Source organism: Macrobrachium nipponense, chromosome 4, assembly GCF_015104395.2.
Source record: "Macrobrachium nipponense isolate FS-2020 chromosome 4, ASM1510439v2, whole genome shotgun sequence".
Taxonomy (NCBI): domain Eukaryota; kingdom Metazoa; phylum Arthropoda; class Malacostraca; order Decapoda; family Palaemonidae; genus Macrobrachium; species Macrobrachium nipponense.
The window spans coordinates 39,006,565-39,032,162 of NC_061100.1; the positions used below are offsets into that span (position 1 = coordinate 39,006,565).

Genomic DNA, 25,598 nt, shown 5'->3' on the forward strand with positions numbered 1-25,598 from the left:
TATTATTATTATTATTATTATTATTATTATTATTATTATTATTATTATTATTATTATTATTATTCAGAAGAGGAACCATGAATAAAGTCTGGAGTTTGTTAAACGCAAGAAGTCAGTCAAAACTCAGCAAGTTAAATTAGCTTTTTCCCGATTGTGGTAACATGATTCTAGACGCATAGCAGTAGCCTCTAAAGTTAACTTGAGCAAGTTTCATTTATGGAATGATTAGCAAAGGTCTTATGTAAATCCATGAAAAAAATATGCGTTGTATAATTTCGGTGGTAGAGAGAAAGTAGCCTTTCGTGGAAAATAAGTGATAGGCCTAATAAAGGCTGTACTTGTCCAGCGGACAAATAGCTTATTGGGAAGAGCTGCGAATATCGGCAACACTAGCAATTGCTAAAACATTCTGGGAAATCACCTTCAGCTTTGGAAATTGATATTACATGATAAAATGATGATGAAATACAATATGTTGTTTACAGGGATCGAAGGATAAATATCCAATAGTCTATTCTTTTACAGTTTTCTACTTTCTTACTATAATTGTAGTGTTAAAAACGTAAAAAGTAATAAAAAAAACGGGGGGAGGGCCATGTAATGACATTACGAACAGGTAAAAATGACAGATGCAGAACTTGTATCGGAATTAGCGGCTGCCACAAAGTGGTCATCAACCCAGTCAGCTAGTTGTTAATACACTCAAAAATACTTCATCGGACAACAGCTTATAATAGTGATATATGTCGCTATTTGGCAACTCAGTTGTAAGCGCTTGAAACCGTCCACACTAAGAAACATTCTTTGTGAACAATGTTTCCTAGTGTGGACATGTCTTCAGATACTGGTGCGTCAAAGAAATTACCTGGAGTTTCCGTTCAACCGATTCTTCCCCGATATCGTTGTCATACTTCACTTGATTAAAAGATATTACTATAATACTTCTAAGGTCATTACTGTTCTTTTGTTATCATTTTCATTATCAAAGCCCATCACTGTCTTTCTGTTTTATCTCATTCATATGTGCGAACTTTGTAGACTTAGGCCTACGAGTAGGCTACGACTGTTGTAACTATTAGCCTAAGTAACATCAACAGTTACGACTTTTGTCAAGATTTGCTGGCATATCATTATGACTTAAAATTTTCCAAAAATGGTAGTTAAATGACTTTCTTTGTATATGATATACTTGTGAAACTAGAAGGCGAGAGACTGAATCAGTTTTGACTGACTGACTCCCTTCAGATAACATTTTAGCAACGTACAGGCATTTCAAACTGCACCGCATTCTATTCAGTCTATATATAAAGTAAAGGCCCCCATTCACTGAACGATTGTCTGAACGACTGTCTGTATCGTTCGCAAAAACACTGTGTATGGGCTTGTCTGAATGCAAAATTGGGCGGAGCTTCTTGTCTGAACGATCTCAGCGGGAATCTGTCACGACCAGGTTGCTGGCTTGCGACTTAAGTCTATCATACTCAGATCGTTCAGTGTATGTGTTTGTCTGCCGATATAACGCTATGGCACGCGTCTTTTCTAAAGATGATGCCGTCTTCTCGAGACAAAATCTTTGTTCAGACTGAAATCGGTGCGGAGATCGTTCATACTGTATGAATAGTGTGTGTGTGTGTGTGTGGGTCGATGACAATCGTTCAGACAGTCGTTCAGACAATCGTTCAGTGTATGGGGGCCCTCATGTGTGCGCCCGGCGTTCGCTCGTACCTGTATGTGTTGCTCAGCTGAAAATTTTCCTAATATTTAAAAGTCGTAAACTAGCACACGAATTAGTCAATAGACTGATAAAGCGACAGAAATTCCGTATAAAAGAAAAGAGAAGGTTTAATGCTAACAAGTAGTACCTTACGCTATTTCATGAAGCGAGCAGGTGTGATGACCAACTGGCCTTTAACTTCCTCCCACTGACATGTACGAGTACAGACGGGAAATCCCCCACTCGGAATTCTCCTATTACGACTCTTTGTGGCAACCAAGAATGTTTGCCATTCGTTCTTGAGAGAGAGAGAGAGAGAGAGAGAGAGAGAGAGAGAGAGAGAGAGAGAACGGGGAAATGAAAAATAGGAAGGCATGGGACTACGTAGACGTTTGGGAATAAGGGAAGGTAGACGAGAAAAGGAGAAAGGAATTATCACAAGAGAAAGATGACGGATAAAGGGAGAGAACGGGATGTTGGGAGAACTTAGGAGGCTTTGAGAGAGGGTAGAGATTTCCATTGGGCAAAATGCCAGCGACTGAAGTTACAACAATTTGTTCTTTTATTCGGTTTGCAATATAATATTTTACAATACCACCAATAACTTTTTAACTACACGTAATTATTAATACAGAATCTCAGATTCGCTGCACTAGATAGATAACCAGCTAAGAAAAGTAGAGGAAAATACAGAAAAAAAAGATACGTAGATGAACAGTAAAATACGAAGTACGTACATAAACAAATGACACGCACTAAGCTGATCTTTTCACTGTTTCCCCCGCTGCGAGCATTTACCGCCATTTGAGAAAGTCAAGATCCCAAGAAAGGGTATCCAGTGTCGAGATGCAGCCTCTCTCTCTCTCTCTCTCTCTCTCTCTCTCTCTCTCTCTCTCTCTCTCTCTCTGTAAGGTGATGTGAAAGGTGAACCGAAGAGGCAGATGATGGTTTTGTGGTTTGGCTACTAAAATAACTTTTATTACCATTATTATTATTACTGCTCTTTCCTCTCTCTCTCTCTCTCCACACACACACACACACATACACACACACACACACACACACACACACACATATATATATATATATATATATATATATATATATATATATATATATATATATCCTATATGAAATAGCTAGAAGCAAATGGTATTCCGGACTGGACGACGGCAAGTTTAAACACGGTGACTAATTATTCAGGAATTTTGTTGTACACAAAAAACTAATATTTTCAAACACCTAACATGTTATATATATATATATATATATATATATATATATATATATATATATATATATATATATATATATATATAAATATATATATATATATATATATATATATATATATATGTGTGTGTGTGGTGTGTGTGTGTGTGTGTGTGCATTTTATATATATAGTATATATATATATATATATATATATAATATATATATATATATAAATATATATATACGTAAATTTCTTCATCAACTGCCAAAAATGAATTCAGTTATATTCATAAATGAAAATCATGTTTCAAAGCATCATCAACATGATATTAATCAAGTTTTTTTAAAACTCAATTAAGCCCATAATATGCACCCAAAGTTGTCTTCAAACAATTATGAACATAACGCTCTCCTGTCGTTGAGGTGATTTCCCTTCAGTGTGCCTAGTTTCTCCTCCGCCTTACAGAATGCCACTTCCTAAGTGAACAACTTTCACTTTCAACACTTGTACTGCATTATTTAGAGACAGTAGAGAGTCTAGCTGGATTTTTTTTTTCTGTTTTGCAGATGGGAATGCATCATTCCCACTTAGAAAACCACTGGGGTTTCTAAGTATGTCAGCCAGAGAGCTATAAAATCCAGGAATATTCTCTCAATGGCTGTTTCCAAACAACTTCTTGTTCTTATCTGTAGGAAATGGCTTGATGTCATGCGTTAGACTCATAGTACGAGATGTTTTACTAAACATTGAAAATAATTAAAATTCGTGAACAGAAATTAGTACGTTTATTCCGGAAACTATATGCGCGCATCTCTGTAATATGAGAGAGAGAGAGAGAGAGAGAGGAGAGAGAGAGAGAGAGAGAGAGAGAGAGAGCCGAGCCCGTTACGTATAAAGGTCAGAAGTTAGTTGATTGAGGGTAGATGGTTGAAAAATAAGCATTATATTAGATGATTCTAAGGGGGATGGCAAGACCTACGAGCGTTGTCTTTTACATACATACTACATACATATATATAATATATATAGTATATATATATATAATATATATATATACTACATATATACATATATATATATATATATATATATATATATATATATATGGTATCACTTTTGCGCGGGAACAGTTTGTGAAGGAAAACTTGTAGAACTGATTACAAAAGAAGAGAGGGGCTTAAATACAATGTATTTATCTCTCTCTCTCTCTCTCTCTCTCTATATATATATATATATATATATATATATATATATATATATATTCTATATATATATATATATATATATATATATATATATATATATATATATATCCTCCATAAAGGGATAGATCCTGATATACGTTTTTTGTACGCGTAATGCCCGCACGCATACTCGTAGAAGCGATGTCATCCTATATCTCCAGTCCTTCTCCACTAACTTGCTGCATACAGCCTTTCTTGCTGAGCTACGCAAAGGCAAACAATCTCATCTGTGTGAGATATCTACTTGATGCTAAACCAAGAGACCGATACAACACCTCTTCCAAAGGACAATCTTTAATGGGATGCAGTCACGAAAAAACTGAGAGATAATTCCTATGGCCATCCTCTCAGATGGGAAGATTCTGATAAATGCCAAAAGATGTAGCCTACAGAATTTGCGATTTGTCATTAAACTGGGACACCAGACGGCGTTATCGATGCATATTTTAGCTAATATTCGCAGATGAAGTTGCAGGCCCCATCTCTTATCTTTACGTTCTTTGTAACCTGCTTTAGTTTACTCATTACTAGGTACATAATTCATCGCTCTGGTTAACAGAGGCACGATGATTTTTAAAGGAACGTGCCTGTAATCCAGCTAGGCTAGTTAGACGCGCGTCGTAACTAATATACCATATGTCCAATGGGATTCTTCAGTAATCTAGTACGATATATGATTAACTTACATTTAATCCCAACCTTATGACATTTACTTTCGCCCGTCTAATCAGTCTTGACATTTCTCTGCAAAGTCGGCAATGAAAAAAAAAAAGTAAAATGTCACTGTGCCCAACGTCTACAGCTCCCCTACTTTTGCAGCTTAAGATCACAAGTACTACTTTTACTACAACTGCTACGGCTACTCTTGTTAGTTTCTGGGATAGACTGAAATGCCACTGAACCTGAGAGTACTCTTACTGCCAATTTGTCTTTACCATTGCTTATTTGGATAAGAATTTTTATCTTCATTTTTATTGGGGTGTCCTTCCGTCAATATTCAATCTAAACCTCTTGTCTCCACTTCTACTATTTTTGCTTTAACTGCAAGTTTTTCTACTGCCTCTTCTACCTCTCCCTTTACTTCTACAACTGTTAAGGCCCCTATACACTGAACGATTGTCTGTATCGTTCGCAAAAACACTGTTTATGGGCTTGTCTGAATGCAAGTGGGCGGAGTTTCGTGTCTGAACGATCTCAACGGGAATCTGTCACGACCAGGTTGCTGGCTTGCGACTTTTGTCAGTCATATACGGGTCGTTCAATGTATGGGTTAGGCTGCCGATATAAAGCTATCGCACACGTCTTTTCTAGAGATGATGCCATGTCTTCCCGAGACAAAATCTTTGTTCAGACTGAAATCGGTGCAGAGATCGTTCATACTGTCTGAATAGTGTGTGTGTGTGTGTGTGTAGCGATAACGACAATCGTTCAGACAGTCGTTCATACAATCGTTTAGTGTATGGGGGCCTTTAGGTAGGTATTTTTGCGTTGGATAAGGATGTGTCCACTTTTTCTTATCGCAAGAATCCTGAAATTATCATTTCCCAAGTCAGTCGCTCTTGTAGCTACTATATAGTGACGAAACACTCCTCTGTCATTACTGATTCTGTGAATCCTTTCCATTATTTTTTTTTATTTACTGATTCTGTGAATCCTTTCCATTATTATTGTTAGTATTTCCCGTATTATCACATCTTTATAAAACAAACCGAAAGAGGATTAAATTGCTAAGCATCCCGCTACAAAAGTGAGCCCAATAATTATGGCAAAAATAGAACAGACCTATATGAGGAGGAATATAGTAATTGTGGATGTATCAAAAAAGCACAATCTAATTTTTAAAAAAATCAATATAAACTTCAAGAGCAACGAAAGGAAAAGGACCTAAAATCTATTAAAACACTTTAATTTAAGTAGTATTACAAGCTGTTCAGCCTAGCGTCATTAACATTCATAGCACGCCCGGAACGTCGGTGCAGTGGAGACTTCTTAGTACTACGCGCAGAGACAACATAGCAACTCTGCTAAGAGTGGGATGACGCCATGTGCTTACATGACTCTACGTTATTGAAGAACACCATAGATATACTCCATATTTTCCGTTGTTTCATAATCTTGAAGCTTTCTAGACTAACAATCATACCACAAGCAGACAATAGATACAGCCAAGGTCCTACGACGATCCAGGTCGGAACGCCAGACAATATACGGCCAAGGTTCACTAAAATTACCATTTGCAACAACTTTTGTCAGGTTGTACTTGTATTGCTATGTTGTTATGAGTAAATCTTTTTTTTTTTTTCAATACATATAATTAGAGAGAGGGAGAGAGACTAATTTGTTTATGCATAACTGTTTTTTAGTGTTGCCGTACCTTATATTTGACCTTACGCCTGCACGATCTTTTGTTCCTGAACCAACCCGCATTACATAATCACTAACCATGTAACAAGTACGATTTTTTATGAATACAAAAGTGACTTTACAGTATAAACATATAAAAAACTATTAAGTAAACACATTTACTCTACGTATATATTAATACGCATACATACATATATTTAAATTTATATATATATATATATATATATATATATATATATGATATGTAAACATGTTTGTATACGTATATATACAAATATGTATATTTATATATTAATATTATATATATATATATCATATATAATAACATTTTTATACTATATATATATATATATATATTTCTATTATATCTATAATATATATATTCTATTATATACATATAATATATATATATATATATATATATTATATATATATGCGCATATATATACGTGTGTGTTATTAATTTCTTTATACGTTTAAACAGCATGGTTAATTTTGTATCCATAAAAAAATCGTACTCGTTACACATTGTTAGTGCTTCTTAATGCGGGCTGCCTCAGGAACAAAAGATTGTGCAGGCGCAAGGTCAGATAAGGTACAGTAACAACATAAACAGTTAGACGTAAGCAAATTAGTCTCTCTATCTTTCCTCTTGTAATCTAATAATATTTGTCTGTATTTTTCATTAACTTTTCCTTATCAACTTTTTTACGGTCATATGCATGTGTCTATTCAATCGCGCACATAGACGTCTATCGATAGACTTCTTTATTGGCTAATTACCTTAGTTGCTCAATTATTACGAGCGAAGCGAAGCCATTACTGGAAACAGGCTCATTTCTGGCGGCCCGGCCCTAACGCCATTCAAATGCTAATATCTCCAAAATTATTCAAGATAAAATTAACATTCTTTCAGAAGATAAAACCTTACGTCTTTAAATTTCATCCCATTAAAGATTTATTTATAAAATATCATAAATTCACATTTAAATGGTGCTTTAATGATCGCATTCTAATTTTCTCAAAATTGAAGATTTCAGCACCAATTTCGTTACTTTTCTCGAATACTAGGCTTAATCAACGATAGTTTTCTCGAGTACTAAGTTTAACTAACAATAGTTTTCTAGAATACTAGGCTTAGTTAACGATAGTTTTCTCGAATACTAGGTTTAACTAACAATAGTTTTTTCGAATACTAGGCTTAGTTAACGATAGTTTTCTCGAGTACTAGACTTATTTAACGATAGTTTTCTCGAATACTAGGTTTAACTAACGATAGTTTTCTCGAATACTAGGCTTAGTTAACGATAGTTTTCTCAAATACTAGGCTTAGTTAACGATAGCTATCTCGAATACTAGGCTTAATTAACGATAGTTTTCTCGAGTACTAGGCTTAATTAACGATAGTTTTCTCAAATACTAGGCTTAATTAACGATAGTTTTCTCGAATACTAGGCTTAGTTAACGATAGTTTTCTCGAATACTAGGCTTAGTTTATTGATAATTTTATTTTTTAAGGAAGTCTTATGTTAATGCCTAGCAACATCTGATAAAAAAAAACGACCCAACTTTCTAACGTCATTTTTTTTTTTACAGTAGTTGGAACTATGTTGGATAAACTTGTTTAAATTATTACATCACCAATATCTAAAGGCAAAATAAATATAGGGTAAAAAGTACTTAATATTCAGTGAAGTACACAAAATAAAACAGGTCTGCGTGATCTCTCTCTCTCTCTCTCTCTCTCTCTCTCTCTCTCTCTCTCTCCACCACGTTTTCCAAGGACCCCCTTTTGACATTAGATGACTTGCAACACATAATTAATAATATTAGAATTATTTTATGCTCTCTCTACCTCTCTGAGAGTTGTTGCTTTATAAAAGACTGTTTTTTAACTACAGAAATATAATTCAGAACATGCATGGTTTCATCATCTTCAAGATTCTCTCTCTCTCTCTCTCTCTCTCTCTCTCTCTCTCTCTCTCTCTCTCTCTCTCATGCTCTGAAAACACCTTCTGAATAGTTCACGGTAGGATCACATATCATGACCTGGAAAAACAGGTTAGGCTTATACTTCCTCTAAGATCTGAGTATTTCTCGTTTAAGGATTAAGGTTTTTATGCTCTATATATACTATAGCAATGCGAGATGGTCGTTTAGTTTATTTGTTTACGTCTCTCTCTCTCTCTCTCTCTCTCTCTCTCTCTCTCTCTCATCCTCTCTCTCTCTCTCTCTCTCTCTATATATATATATATATATATATATATATATATATACATAATTATACAATAATACCATTTAAAATAACCTGTGAATTACTTTAAATTAATAAATAGTTTTATGTGCTTTTTCCTAGGTAGCAGAATTCGTAGACGAATGACCGAATACATTTTCGTTCGCTAGCGTTTCGAAATTTGGAGAGAATAAGGGAATGAACAACTTCACAGATTTAAGAAAAATAAATTAATAAGTAAATCAAAAATACATATAATAAATAGATAATGAAACAAATAAGTAAAATACTAATTAATTAAAAACCCTGATCTAAATCCTTTTGACTTTTAGAGGTTGCAAAGCAATCGTTAAAATGATTCATAAAAATAAAGTAGTATATAACCAAATAAGATATAAAAATGAATAAAAATAGATAAATGAAAGAAAAACTGAATCTTTTACGATTTATAGGACGGAATTCGTGAGATCAGAGTCGAGAAAAATTCGATCAATGAACTGCTACCGAAACAAATTTTATATTTTTTAATATTTTACACTTCTTGAAAACTTTCTCCCTTCGTCATGCACTTCGACAAAGAAGAGAGAGTTTTAATTTTGTAGAACTGACAGAAAACAGTTGCTCTTCACTGAAGTATCTCAAGTTGCAGCTTAAGTCATACTAATACAGGAAGTAGCATAACACTTAATTTTTTTTAAGAGGGTCATAATTATTCTTATTTTTATTATTATTATTTTATTATTCTTATTACTATCATTATCTTACGATGCAAGTAAAAAGCCCACCTACACGTATTATGTATGTACATAATATATATATATATATATATATATATATATATATATATATATATATATATAATTTATATACGTATATATACCCATATATATATATATATATATATATATATATATATATATATATATATATGTGTATGTATGTATGTATGTATGCATGTGCCATCTGTTCAAGACTTGGAGTCACGAAGTAATCTTACGAAATTTTTTTCTATCTCAAAAACTCCATCTGCTAATCTTTCTTAATAATGTTTAGCTAAGCTTTTTAAATGATACTGATAAAACAGAAACAAGGAGGATGTAGACTAGCATGATAAACAAAGAAAACAACCAAACGAGATTCCAACGAAAGTTCCCTGCTAAATGACAGAGAAACGAACAAAAGAAAAACAACAAGCAAAAGGCAATCAGAGTGAATGCACCGCCACTTACACCAAAAGCATCTCTATTCTTTCTGTTGAACATCAAATCTCACAGGCTGGGAAATCTTCGTGACCAACGAAGGGTGAAATTTCCCATCAAGATCTCGGCATCCGTTCTGTAGAAACTTGGGAAAACTTACATTTAAACTTATCTTGTCTCGTAACGTTAGTAATACTAATAAATTTCATCGGACTCCGTCAATATCTTGTATAAAAAATTTAGCCATCTCTTCCTTGGTGTTAAACCAGTCCATAAAGCTCCATGAAAACCATTTAAAGAATTTCTTGATGCATCATGAGGACAGACAGACACTGAGATTATACTTTACCTTCTCCCAACTTATTATTCGAAGGCAAAAGGTTACCTGTCCTTGCCCTATAGTTGACATTTGTAGGAAGTTTTGAGACATTCCAGTAAATGACAGAAAAACAGACAGAAACAAACAAATCAGATTACTGTCCAAATCCATTGGGCCTCCAAGTTCTTCGACCAGCTGGTCCTTAACTGAAACGAATAGCAAAAACAAAGATCCATTTGTTTGTTGCAATGGTTACATTATGTAAACAACCAACAAAAGCAAACAAGCAAAGTTCCACGACAGTTGGTCTGTGTTTTTTACATCATTCTGTGTACACACAGACTAATGGTAAACATAACACAACCTTGCGGAAGAACTAGAAATTACAAGTTCTCTCAATCAGCTCTTTTGTTATTCATACCAAAAATATGAAGAATTTCTTTTGCTCCAAATCCCATCAAACATGATGTTTTGGTACAACTTTGTGTAAATTCAGATATGATAAAAACACGACTAAAAATCTATTATCAGACTAAGCTCGTTCCTCCCTCTACAACCTCTAAAACTTTGAGTTTCAATTTCTTTTTTTCAAGGAGAATCACCACTGTCTTAATAACTTGCTGAAAAATCTATAACAATAGGAGTAGTAATGGCATGGACGTGCATTCGTAGCAGCTCACTCTGTGAATTTCACGCTCTCAGGGCCACAACCCACCGCATTTATGTGGAGTTGCAACGGCTCACCACATTCGTTGGAGGTTGTAGCATAGCCTGTTGAAACGCCTCGCCGATCAAGATACGTTGCTGGGAGGCGTCGAAAGAAGTAATTATCCACTTTGGCAATGAAGGAACAGTCCCCAAGCAGGAAGAAAACAGTTTAGATGTGGGCGTCATAGAAGAAGCGAGAGACTACAATGAAATCGGAGAAAAGCAATCAGAGTTTCTTGGTGAACGTACGCTTTGGTGACCTGACCCATAGCATCCCTGAACGTTTATATTGGATGGAAATTTTCACTTGGATAACCTTCTCCCCAAATCGTTCTTTAGGATTTAAGGGCATAATTCTGTAGAGTTCGAAGCTTCGTAAATATAATAGTAACAGTAGTAGAAAGGGAAATAATAAGACAAGGTAACGACGTATTAAAAGAGAATTGAGCGGAACGACGTGAAAATGGATAAGAGGAATGAGAGGAAATTCTTGCACTGTATAAAGTAACGAAGGTTATCAAATACAGTGTATAATAATAAAAATAAATCCTTAACAAGAAATGAGGGGAGTGGAACGCAGTATGAGAGATGAGATGAAAAATACTCATAAAAGGATCCACAAGAGAAAATTTATGACTGATAAGAGAAATGAAGGAGAAAACGAATTAGCAGTTACAGAAATATTAAGGAAGATTAAAAATAACAACGAGAGGAGCAGGAAGAGTAAAAGGTGAAAATGGCAGTAAGAGGAATAATAATATTAGCCTTGAGACATCAGATGAATCACAAAATATAAGGAAATCGAGAATGCATTTCAGCTTAGACCACTTACAAGAAAGTTTATACTACAATTCAAGCAGCTGTTCAAAGACTTTATCTTCAACCATGATTATTCCCCTTGGTTCAAAATCATAATTCTAAAGTTTGGAATCAATGTGAGTTTAGTTTCTCACTTTAGTTCTCTGCGAGTATTGTTCAATAAAGTCAGGTGTTCTAGAAACTAGAATACAAGTGGAGGAACTAATTCCCGACAAATCCACAGGAGATATTGCTCTACCAACCACATCGACTTTCCATCCGTAAAAATCAATCCCAGATTAATTATTATTATTATTATTACTATCATTACTATCATTATTATTATCATTATATTAGCGCTTACTCTGGGAGTAAGCCTACAAACTATTGGTAGGAAAGGTGTATGGAAGAGCCTACAAACGCCTGAAGCAGATGTTTTGCGCCGAGTTAAAGATACAGAAATTTTAGGATAGTAATATTTATGACTTATTTATTGAAATGAAAATATAAAGAATAAATAATGTGCATGTAAAACGGTCCAGAAAAATATTTCTAATAAAATAAAGCGTATTTATTTTAATTTTCATTGGTGAAACAAAGCTCTCTTTGACTGCGAAATTTAGCATATTTTACTTTGCACGCGTCCGAGTAAGTTGGAGGTCGGATCACGCCTTTCTATTATCTTCAAACAAGAATGGTTGAGAAGGATAGCTGTATTTTGCAAATTTATCTTAAACCGGATCTTTTCTATTTACCTTATAATTCGCTATTCAGGCTCAACGATGTTGGTCAGTAACTGGCCAATATTCAGTAGATGAAACCTATTCACATGGAACAAGCACAATGGCCCATTGACTTAATCAAACCTTCCAAAGAATGTAGGTTTCAACCTCCCACCGCAGACCCCACACAGCAGCACCAACAGATTATGATACAGTGCCATTGATTTTTCATCGCCTTAGGGTGAGACGCGAAGCCACGACAGCTGAGTGGCATTCACGACATTAACCGCTATACCAGCGGACCCAGAAAACCTACGTGGAGCAGAAAATCTTCATAAAAAAATTCCGAAACGTCACTACGACTGGGATGACGAAGCTGTCAGAGAGGAAGGCGGGAGACGGGAGAATGAAGGGGTAGGAAACGAAGTATACAGTACTGTAGGAAATGGACCGAGTCTCCTAACGGTCTCTTGAAGGTCGCGTTTCCCCCCCCCCCCTCCATTTCGCCTTGGGGTCCCCACGGGGTAGTGCTAGAATGCTAAGGGAAAGGGGACTGGCAGGAGGTTTCTCAACGTCATAATTACTCCCGTTGCTTCCGTTCAAATGGTTTACGCGAAGGCCGCTGCGCCGTAGGCAACCCAATTTGTTTATTCAATTTCATGAATGAAGGTCTAAGTCATTCAGTCAGTCATTTCCCCTCTGCGAATGGCTTCATCTCATGAGAGCAGCGGGTTCGTTTTATGAATGGATTTTGTCGATTCGTTTGATCAGTTCCTCTTCTTGATTAACATTTACCGTATTCTGCTTCATCAGTGCCTCCTTTATATACGTTTTAAATATTAATCTGTTTTCAGTAATAATCTATAATAATGAAGTCCGAGTGGATCTACAGTCGGGGAGACATGTCACAGCCATCCACCACCTGTAAACCAGCTTGTCCGCTCCGGGTGGGCCGTCAGATCGTAAGTTGCATTAACATACGGACTGATATGAAATAAACAATAATTTTCATGTACCTTATGAGCTCATGCCATATGCAAATAATTTATATAGTCATTTCATGCGGTAGCCTATACATCCCAGATCTCAGTGGAAACGAACTTATCAATTTTGATAAAGGTCAGGCAATTTTCGCATAGTTATACACAGTTTTACAAATCACATTTACACCTTTCATTTGCCAGCATACTTAATGATACATCCAAAATATGAGGTATTTTCCTTCTTAGTCATTCTGGACATTTTTCGTCTTCAGCCAAATCCAAAATATGTCCTGCCTTGTCACGGGACCCAAGAATCAAGACGAAAGAAATAATGTGTTATTGAAGTCCGAAGAATAATGATGCTAGGTGATTTTACTTTCACTCATAGAAAGTGTTGCGAGATGAGAGAGACGATTGTTGTAATCACGGCATCCATTACAATCGTCACTTCCCTGAGGCACCGTACCCAGATTCTTTACGCAGACACTGTTGACACAGGCAAATTAGCGTTATTATGTAGAATAGAAACCAGCCTCTCGAATTGAGGGAAGGTTACAGGGGTCGGGGAAAACAGAAGCCTGGAGAGTTTCACAATACGATTGTTGACGCAGCTGAGCTGACAGCTCAGTGCCGTTGACGTGCTCATGAAAAAATGTATAGAAAAGAAGGCTAGGGCCCTAACACAAGGGAACTGAAGTAACCGCCTTAATAAAGGAAGACTATAGGGATCAGATGGAAATGAAACTATGGAAAAAAAAAATCCAGAGAAAGAATTATCATTATTTACAGGTAAGAGAAATCTACTTGAAACTATTTTAAACATGAAAATAACGTAAAAAAAAATTATAAAGCGAATTTCTATCGATAACATCATGTCCTATTTATGTCAGGCAGACAACACGTTAGTAGAAGGCAAATAATAAAAACAAATAATGAACTGCGGACTGGTTTAACCATACGTCTGTTAAATTTAGCATCACCACATGTACGGTGAATAACGGTAAGCGACTGATAATAATTGATAAAATGTGTAACTGCAAACAAAAAAGTTGATAACTCTCAATACATATCAGTTAGCTAAACGGTACTACGACTGAGGTCAACGGCAGTTATGGTATCTGCCAATGAGACTTTTTTCCTCCTTCAAGGAAGCACTGCAGGGAAGCGGAGGCCTTCGATAGGTCTTGGTCAGTGATTCTTGAACTGGATGCCGTGGCGCCACGACAGTGCCTAGGGGTGCCACAAGTTTGTCATGAATGTCTTGGCTAGATCATCTCAATGAACACTTCTAAGAAAAAAAAAATCGCAGAAGTCTTTATATAATTGTTATCATTGTGTTTACTCTAATATATTAACACACACACAAGCTATATATATATATATATATATATATATATATATATATATATATATGTATTCATGCGATAAAAAAAGACAGAGAACCATTGGCGTTGGTATACAAAGCTCATTTACCATCCATCACCCAAAGTGATACAACAATTCTCTCTCTCTCTCTCTCTCTCTCACTCTCTCTCTCTCTCTCTCTCTCTCTCTCTCTCTCTCTCTCTCTCTCTCTCTCTCTCTTAGAAGCCAGGTTAAATTCTGGTAGTCTCACATTGCTCGGAACCTACATCACAAATACAATGAAATTGATAACTGGTATTTCTCAGAGATGAAATAAAACAATGACTGCTTTCTTGTTCTACTGTACTACAGTCATCCTTTCTGGTTCTACTGTACAGTCATCCTCTCTACGAGGAATAGGTTCTTGATTATATAAAATATATCGTTTGTAATATTCAATAGATGCAAATTTAAAACAACTTAGCATCATTGTAAACAACTGCGTGCCTTACAAGGTCAGCGAGTGCCACACTTGCCAGGCACAGCAAAATACACAAGCACTACGGACAAGGCTATATTTGTTTTCGCTCTTGATCTGATAGGAGAGTGCTCAGAATAATAATTAGTGTCATCTTTGCCTTGACCGTCCACACTGAATACTAAAAGTGTGTGGTGCTTGCAGACGTCATGTACAATATTCAATGTGCAGTGCGTTTTGTATTTGTTTTTACAACTGTAAATTTTTTTGTCAGGTGACCTATCTATACAACTGTCATTTTTTTATGTCTGGTTCGTGTATAACTATATTGTATGTACACAGGGCCGGTGCTAGGAATTGCGGGGCCCGATTAGAAAATTATCTCTCTCCTCTCTCTCTCTCTCTCTCTCTCTCTCTCTCTCTCTCTCTCTCTCTCTCTCTCTCTCTCTCTCTCTCTCTCTCTGAAACTCCGTTTCTTTTTTTTAACTTGACACGGCAACCCCTTGCACTCCGAGATAAGCTGCTATGGTATATTTGTCACTACTATTATTATTATTATTATTATTATTATTATTATTATTATTATTATTATTATTATTATTATTATTATAGAATGAAGACGATTATTTTTTTGTCTAATACAAAAATGAGTTTCCAAGGGAAAATTTTCTGTTAATATAGTATGTATCATAAAGTGAGGAATTATGCTTCCTAATTCTTCATTTCATGTTTTCGGTAGCGTTTTATTCCTCTTACAAGACAGAAATAGCTTTAAAAACGGTAACTGGTGCAGGGCCTAATTTGATCAAATTGGCCAAATAGGCTTAAAACCAGCCGCGTATGTACACTAATGTACAGTGGGTCTTTACTATTGTTTTCATATCTGCAAAATGTTATTGTTGTCATGTTACCTACCTATACAACTACATTTTTCACGTTTGGTTCCTGTACAACTGTATATTCGTAATTCTTTTAAGCATGTAAGACAATTTTTTGTAATATTGTCCGGCATATTCGGCTGACTTACCGTTGCATTTTTTTTTTACGATGGATAAGCAACCTGGTCAGTTGTGATTTAGGGTATGTCATCTATCTGCATAATTGCATTAGACGTATGTTGTATATAGTAACATGTTCATTTACCAAACATCGACAGATCTGCATGAACAGAGTTAGAGTCACTTTTAATTATATATTATTGTGTCTTATTGTATATCCACTTTCATCATCTCGTCTAGTTAGTTCTGGAAGCAAAAAAGTTAGTGGCGCTATTTTGCTAACAATTACGGTTTGTCATCTTATTATTTTTCACACAAAAAATGAAGTCTGGAAAAGCTCTCCAGTCTGATGCGAAAAGAGCAACCGAAGATGCAAGATAAATAAAAATTACCATAATGAAACAAATGAATAAATAAGCAACAAAATAAATAAGTAAATAAATCAATAATCAGAGGCATCTTAAAGACAATAAAAAACTTGACCCCGTGTCTTCTCCCCATTAGCATTATTCTCACTCCACCGAGGACGCATTTAGCATCCATAATCATACATGAATGAGCAGAAATAAAATTGTAATGCTACTTTTATACTCCTCGACATTTTGCCCTTGGCCGAGTCCGATATATGGATCTTTCCTAGATAGTGGCCACCAAGGGTTTTAACCCTTTTGTGGCGTGTTTAGTACAAGGGCGTTGGGGAATTTTTTTTTTCTTATTTTATCTGTATAATACTATCACGATCTTCTCCCTGATCTATTGTTTACTCTCTTTTTCGCTTAAACATTTCATTCCGAGGAAGGTCACTGTAAAAAATAATGGCCGTTCAGGCTTATTTCTTGTACTGGATTATGTGCAAGAAAAACCCAGTTACCCTGCAGTAATAAGTGGTACGAGCACCAACCCGAAGGAGTGATAGAAAACGATCAGGCAAAGATCCTCCGGGACTATGGTATCAGAACGGATAGGGTGATACGTGCAACTAGACCAGACGTGACGTTGATTGACAAAATCAAGAAGATAGTATCACTCATTGATGTCGCAATACCATGGGACACCAGAGTTGAAGCGAAAGAAAGGGAAAAAATGGATAAGAATCAAGACCTGAAAATAGAAATAAGAAGGATATGGGAGATGCCAGTGGAAATTGTACCCATAATCATAGGAACACTAGCACGATTCCAAGATCCCTGAAAAGGAAACTAGAAAAACTAGAGGCTGAAGTAGCTCCAGGATTCATGCAAAAGAGTGTGCTCCTGGAAACAGCGCACATAGTAAGAAAAGTGATGGACTCCTAAGTAGGCAGGATGCAACCCGGAACCCCACACTATAAATACCACCCAGTCGAATTGGAGGAATATGATAAACAAAAACAAAACAATAATAATAATAATAATAATAATAATAATAATAATAATAATAATAATAATAATAATATAATAATAATAATAATAATAATAATAATAATAATAAAATAAACTTCCACTTAGATTAAAATTTTATGCGTTAGTCTTAAGATAACTCTAAAGACATACGTCTGAAAACAGTATCAATGTTGGAGTAAACGACATGATTTCGTTAATCTGCCATTGCTTGCCCTTCTTGAGTGTTTTCAAAATATTTGGCGGCAAACTTCAACTGATCGAGGTTCTACTGTACAAGCCAGGGCCACCTCTTCCTTCTCTCTCTCTCTCTCTCTCTCTCTCTCTCTCTCTCTCTCTCTTCTCTCTCCTCTCTCTCTCTCTCTCTCTCTCTCTCTCTCTCTCTCTCTCTCTCTCTGGCACCTTATTCTTATTTTGGCTGCTGTTCAACTCTTTCTTGCAGTATCACTTTTTTGCGTGAAATCCGTAAACAATTTCCAATGATGCAGAAATTGTCATCTGGAATCAAAATTAAACAATCGCAAAATTGACGCCATTCTCAGTAATTTTATGTCAGGTCACGAAAACTCGTAGAGAGAGAGAGAGAGAGAGAGAGAGTAATCATAACATTACACTCTGCAGAAACTGTACAGCTTTCATCTGAGTAACTTTCTTTCGCTGAAGAATCCCATAAGAATATGCTGACGGTAATCTAGTATGTTGTAGTGCCTGGTGAATTCCGCCTTTATTTCAAAAAGAAAGAAACAAAGGAAGTCAGTGCCATCCGAAATAGCCAACTAGCTTATATAAACATTTGTATTCAAACGTCAGCACGTAAGCTAGTCTGACAGCATTGTTAAAACGTATCGACGACCTTGGCAAACTTCTAAAACTTATGGAATGAGATCAATCGGTATAGTAACTTCTTTTATTCAGGCCCGTCCCCGTGATAATCTACCTGGTGGCAGAGGACGACAAGTTGGCCTCACTGTTAACAGCGTCAAGGGGTTTAGTTTTCTGTAAATGAAAACTAATCAAATGGCTTTGCAAGAGGGCTGCAAATCGGTATGTTGATTATCCACTCTCCAATCATCAAACATACCAAATTGCAGCCCTCTAGCCTCAGTATTTTTATTTTACTTAAGGTTAAAGTAAGCCATAATCGTCCGTCTGGCAACGATATAAGACAGGCACCATCGGGCCGTGGTGAAAGTTTCATGAGCTGCGGCTCATACAGCATATATCGAAACCACCGAAAGATAGGTCTATTTTCGGTGGTCTTGGGTATACGGCGTACAGACAACTTGATTGGCATTTTTTACTTGTTTTCTTTGCTAATCAAGTTAGCGGAATTGGAAACATACCAGATGTGTCTGGAAAACAGACAGACAAGGAATGGATTCCGAAGCTGAGAAGTAGAGAGGAATAAGCATTCCAAAAAGGCGTAGGAGAGTCTTGTAAAGAGGCGCCGTTGAAAAGGTGTAAATCTTCCCTGATTTTCTTCTTAAATGTTGAGGTTCAAAGATTTGGAAACATGACCTTAATGTCTTACATAGGCCTACTGGAAAACATTCGGAAGAAAGGGATTCCAAAGTGGGAAGCAGAGAGGAAAAAGAAGCCTCCGAAAAGAGGACACTAGGCGTTACATGCTCCAACCAAGTCGACTCCAACAAACGCCGCGACTTAAAAACAACAAAAAATTCCCGCCTACTACTACTGTTACTACATCTTACTGTTTCAGTTCTTAGTTCCACTGGAAATCTCCATGACGGCACGCATACGGATTTCCTTAACAGTTAATAATAGAAAAGACCTTGGCTGGAAATATGGGTTCGGGATTTCTTACGGGAAGTAGGAAGAAACGTGTATTATGTCCTTGTGGATAAAAGGAAGGAGGGATATACGTATACTACTTTTATTTTTTCTTATCTAAATGGACGTTGGTTTCAGTTGGGATTTAAAATTTATTTTTTAAAAAATGGGATAGAACAGAACCAGATGTCTGGCTGAGAGAGGAAGGGGAGGAGAGAGGGAATGTGAAAATAGCCTAATATAGTACTTTGTATATAAAGTGGTGGTTGCTCAATGAATGTTTTCTTGATCGACTGTATTGTTGACATGTATATATATATATATATATATATATATATATATATATATATATATATATATATATATTATATATATATATAATATAAATATATTCGTCTAGGTACGTACGGCCGCGTGTAAATTACTTAAATCTAGTTTATAAAAAACATTTAGATATTATGCCTTAGCTTTTAGAACTCAACCGGCTATCTGAGCCACTCAAGATTATCAAATTATTCCTCCTAAGTGATCAGAATAATGTCATTCAAATATTATGTTTTCCATATTAAACATGTTTTTAAAAGGGTTTCTTATACATTTCTACTTTTATTTCCTGTCTTTGCTTTGGTTTCAGAGTATGTCGAAATACATCCAGTCAACCTCCACTTGAGACCCAAAAGGAGAAGTTTCCGTCACACTACACGATGTGTTGAATATCATAACAAAGTAGGACTAGTTTAGCTTACCCAAACCAGTTGGTGGTAACTTGACACGCCATTTACTGTTGTTGCCTCACATTATTTATACATGTAAGTAATATTAGACCTTGTAACCAGGTTGCACACATGCACGAAAATAAGTACAGTAGTTCATTGTTTACATGTCACGTTGTTTACTTCCGCATAGGAGAGCCTGTGGAATACCGTTATTAAGAGTGATTCAGTCCCTACACTTTCCAGTGATGTAACTGCGCGTACTCTGGAGATGTTGGCGTCCGTTTTGCGCATGGTCCATCTTAGATGTTCAAAACCAAAAAAATATACCAAACCCCTTTTATGCGAGATCACAGTACCGAGTAACGTGTTATCGTATAGGCATTCAGCGCGATTGATGGATCAACAACATTGTTGCACAGGGAATGGTTTAACTGGCTGACAAACGTACAAGATGTCTAGTAATTTACAGGTACAGCACAGGACTTGTGATTGCGCATACGTTTTTAATGGAGGAGGGGGAACGAGTGTTACAATCGTACTAAAGTAACGCAACAGAGCTGTTGCATTTTAGTAAGCTTAGTTCCGTATTGTCTGGTGTTCCATAATGTAGAAGTTTGCTGAAATTCACTGTCCTCCCACCTTGTAAATTTTACGAATAATAATAACAATAACAGTCTACGTTAGACTATCGATGGCCGTCTATCCTAGTATGACTGTAAAGTTGCACGGTGAGTTAAAGCTCAAGCGTGTTGCGGATTTTGGTAAGCACCTAGACCGTGTTGGTGGGGAGAGGGAGGGAGCACACGGAGAATTTCCTGTCACAAATATCACAAAGACACATTGTTTAGGTGGTGAAGGGGTGGATGTGTCTCGTGTTGGGGACGTAGACGGGTGTGGGAGGGAATTGGCCTCGGAGCAAGAGTGGGAATTCAAGGTCTTTTTGAGTGATGGAAACGCCTCAAGATCTCTCCTGGAGGAGAAACATCCAGCCACTGGGTCAAACGCTTGAGGTCAACGGATGACTTCCTTAATAAATAAGAAAAAAAAGCAAGGTTACTTGATTCTAAATATACCTTTGAAGAGGAAGAGGATTTGGACATTAAATCAAATATGCAAAAGGCACATTGGATTTCAGTAGCCGTGTGAGGTGGCAAATTTTTGAAGATGTCGATTTGTATGATATTTGTTATTTAGATTTACATTTAACTTCCTGGTTTTTCTTAATGGTAATCCCCACTGCCCCCCAACTTTTTTTTTTTTTTTAACTAGGCGTTATGCCCTGTCCTGCGGTTGCTTGCTGTGATTGTGCAGCCAAGCTGAATGATAGTAGAAACTGTAAGTGAACACGATTTATCATATATCGCAGTGTCCATAGTATCTATGGTAGTCAGTTGTGTACAGAAGTGTTCATTTCAGTTAACTCTTGAAGACCTTGGTTAATGTAGATGAAGAATGTTGTTGTTTTAGATTAAGCTGGCCTTATATCAGAACGGGCTCTTGCTCATAGAGCAGCCCGTAGTTATGAAGAAGAGGTTGCGTTTCTTAGAGCTCTCTCTCTCTCTCTCTCTCTCTCTCTCTCTCTCTCTCTCTCTCTCTCTCTCTCTCCAAAAAAAAATTATTTTTTTGGCTCATGGCATCGCTCTCTTCTAAAGTTTCTTGACGGACACAATTATAACACCAATGGGATCGCTGAGTATTTATTTTTTTAATAATTAACTGACGGCACCCACTAATGATCATATTCCCCATTCCCATGAAAAGGCAAAAAACGACGGGACAAGAAAACCTATAATACCCTCTGAAACTACTCTAAAAGTGAAACGAACAAAAATTAGCCGTAATCGCCCAGTGGCATTTTTCATTATGCAAGGCTTCCCTGATAAACGACTTGTTGTGTAACTTTGCTGGACTCAACTGTGGTTGGAACCAGATCTGCAGAAGGACTGGTGAAGCAGGAGAGATGGTCCGCACATCTTGCAGGCGGTGGTGGGGACGGGGGAGCGGGTTTTATGGCCAAGGTGAGACCAGATTTCAGTTTTCTGAAAGGTGTTTCATTTTCGACGGATAGACTCATCTCTCTCTCTCTCTCTCTCTCTCTCTCTCTCTCTCTTCTCTCTCTCTCTCTCTTGTCCTTCAGTAAGCACGGCACTAACAATCCGTAGGGCATTATCGAGCTGGACATAGTGGAAAACAGAGCCATAAAAGGAATTATGTTAAAACTGAAATATAATTACATGACCATTCCATAGAATGTACAGCACTCAAACGGAACAATCCATAGGGCATTATCGAACTGAACGTCGAGTGAAATACAGCCACGAAATTAAGGCTAAAACTGAAATGAAAAATACATGAATTTTTCATTGAACGTTCAGCTCACGCGGAACAAACCATAGACATAGAGATTTCCAAACTGTACGTAGAGGAAAATAGAGCCATGAAAACAGTTAGGTTAAAACTGAAATAAAAAGTATATGAATTTTTCATAGAATGTACGGCACTCATACGGAACATTCCATAGAGCATTATCGAACTGGACTTAGTAGAAAACAGAACAAGAGAAGGGAATGATTTTAAGACTGAAATAAAAATCAGAAGAATATTTCGTAGACTGTAATGCACTCATACGGGGACAATCTATAGAGCATTATCAAATTCCACATAGAGACAAATAGAGCCAGGAAAGGAAACTATGTTAACAACGGAGAGAGATGTCAGATAAATTTCATTGTAAAATTTGCGTTTCCAAGCAAATGCCAAAGCATTAACTTTTGATGATAACAAACGTTTAATCTTGTCTTCGAAATTCTCTTGAACCTTCCTATACCATTTCTTAAATCCTAATTTCTCTCTTTATCTGTATTACAGATATACCTGTAAACAGAGTAGGATTTTCAATATTTTCCAAGGAATCTTGATACATCACTATTTATACTTGTTTTGATAATAAGAAAAACATCTTGTGCCACTATTTCGCTATGTCGAAAGAGTTTGTGTATTGTTTAACAAGATTGTTTATTATTATTATTATTATTATTATTATTATTATTATTATTATTATTATTATTATTATTATTATTATTATTGATCGAAAGTAGATACTCGCGAAATGTTAAGAAACATTAGTCGAAATAAAATGGTCAGTGTCTTGTTCACACTTGCAAGACCTGTCAGAGTTTTAACTTTAAATTACTTCCTACATGATTATATATATCATAGATATAGGATGATAACATAAAGTTATTATTATAATCTATTATTTATATATTATATTAGTTATTATATTATATATATTCTATATATATAATATTACTCGAAAAATCTAATTTACAGCTGTATGCCTTACAAAATCACATAAAAATCTAATGTACGTTCACAATTTCCATCATCGTACATATAAAGTCCACATGAACAGATTAATCTCCACAGACACATCAGCCTAAATGCTACAAAGAGGAAAGCGGTCGAACGGGACATGTAAATCCTTACTATGGCTGGCAACTTGTGAAAGGAATCCAAAAGACTGCGACTCAATTGCACCGTCGCCGAAGTCCTACTGAGAGTTGCAGGTGAGTTCAACGCCTAGATATACACTTTCACTGCTCTGTTCTCCTGGGCTGGGCTACGTGGGTGGAGGGGACGGGGGAGCTACATCCCATCCAAGCCCTATCCTAGAACTGGATGCAAGAAACACCAACAATGCAGGTTGCTGTTATTTAGATCATTTCAGTTGAAAACAAATTAGAAAATAGTTAAAGATGCTTGTAAACGTATCGTATGATGTATCAAACGACTCGTGACAAACTGAGTTTAATGTTGTTCTGGTAATACTGGCTGTCAGCTAGAGATGACGCTGGGATGAGTTGCTAGCTTTGAATTTCAATAAAAAAAAACGCCCCATCATGAAATTCTTACGCTGGAATAACCGGGTGATGGTAGTGATTCTCACTGCGTCCTTGAAACAAATATCTGTCAGTTTATAATTAATATCTAGTGCTTAAACATTTACCTATTCCTGATTTAAGAATTTTTTTAAAGCGCTGGAAGTAAGGATGTGAAACTCGCTCGAAGACAGAGATGGGAAATTATCGGTTTCGGTAGATCTTTGGGGCAAGTAAAAATTGCGGACTCGTCACCTGTCCGACCACGAAAGACATCCGTTTCGTAAGGTTGCGATCTATATCACTAGGTCTAGGTCAAAATTATTATCATTATATTATAGATTTTTAGCCAGTCGGTTATGCCTATCATTCACTAGAGAGACAGCAAAAGAATAATGCTTCGGTAATTCAGAAAGCTCTTATTGTAGGAGAAATACGGGGAAGTTTTTATTTTTTATTGAAGTTTAAATCAATATTCTACCATTTTTCATGAACAATAATAACAAAGATAATAATGATATACGGGAAGGAGCGATAGAAATATCCCATAAAACCGGGTTCAAAACTAATAGAACATCATTCGAGCCATGATATAAGTCTGCTGGAGATATATACTACGTATTATCAGTCAACGAACCTTAACTATTGACAAACCGTGGAATTCTCCCTTAGTTTTCTGTTTTCCCAAGTCCTATAACCTTCATTCTCTAAACAAGCGTGAAGAATGTTTTCTTCCGGGTTATGACACTCTGCCTTCCATTTTTCTTTCGTACTTCCTTCAGTATGTGACGCTGGGCTGCCTGTAACAACGTGCACACACACACACACACACACACACACACACACACACACACATATATATATATATATATATATATATATATATATTATATTGTGTGTGTTCTTATATATATACAGATCACCTCAGTTGACTGACTACCAAGTACGTAATTCATTACTAGGGTTAACAGCGGATTTATGGCAACGCTCTTAATTGCTCCGTTTTCTTTAGGAATCAAACTTCGTTCCTCAGCCTTACGAGGGAAGTATCATGACCACTAGACCATAGGGTTCCCTGTATGTTTATATATGTGTGTGTGTGTGCGTCTAGAGAAACTTATTTCCTATTGCAATAAAATGCAGCCCACTCTATCAACTCAAATCGCTTATAAAATGACCCGTGAAAAAATACTTTCTTAGAGAGAAGTGGATGTTCTTCCCATATCTTCTTCTTCTTTTTTTTTTAATAAAACTAAAAGTTGACCCAACGAACTGCAAGGTCAGAGCCTAGACCTTGGATCACAGAGCAGTGCAATAGGAAACCGGCAAAAGACGAGGTAAACAAGTTCCAAACATGTCTTTAGAGCTTCGACGGTACATCCGGTCTCCTTTTTTTTTTAGTGACTTTTTATAAGAGTCCTTCTTCTGGTTTTAGTTTTAATAGTGACCGACGTGAATCTCATTGTGAGCTGGCGTTTTACTGGTACACCATCATACATTCATAAATTTAT

General features: G+C 36.2%; 1 protein-coding gene across 1 annotated transcript in view; it reads right to left on the reverse strand.

The window, feature by feature from the left end:
* The window catches only part of LOC135210873 (UNC93-like protein), a 61,114-nt gene extending 37,285 nt beyond the window's left edge, over nt 1–23,829 (reverse strand). The window contains exon 1 of the mRNA XM_064243785.1: nt 23,696–23,829. The gene's annotated coding sequence lies outside the window, so the exon portion shown is untranslated. The remainder of the gene's footprint in view (nt 1–23,695) is intronic.
* Nucleotides 23,830–25,598: the final 1,769 nt, after the last annotated feature.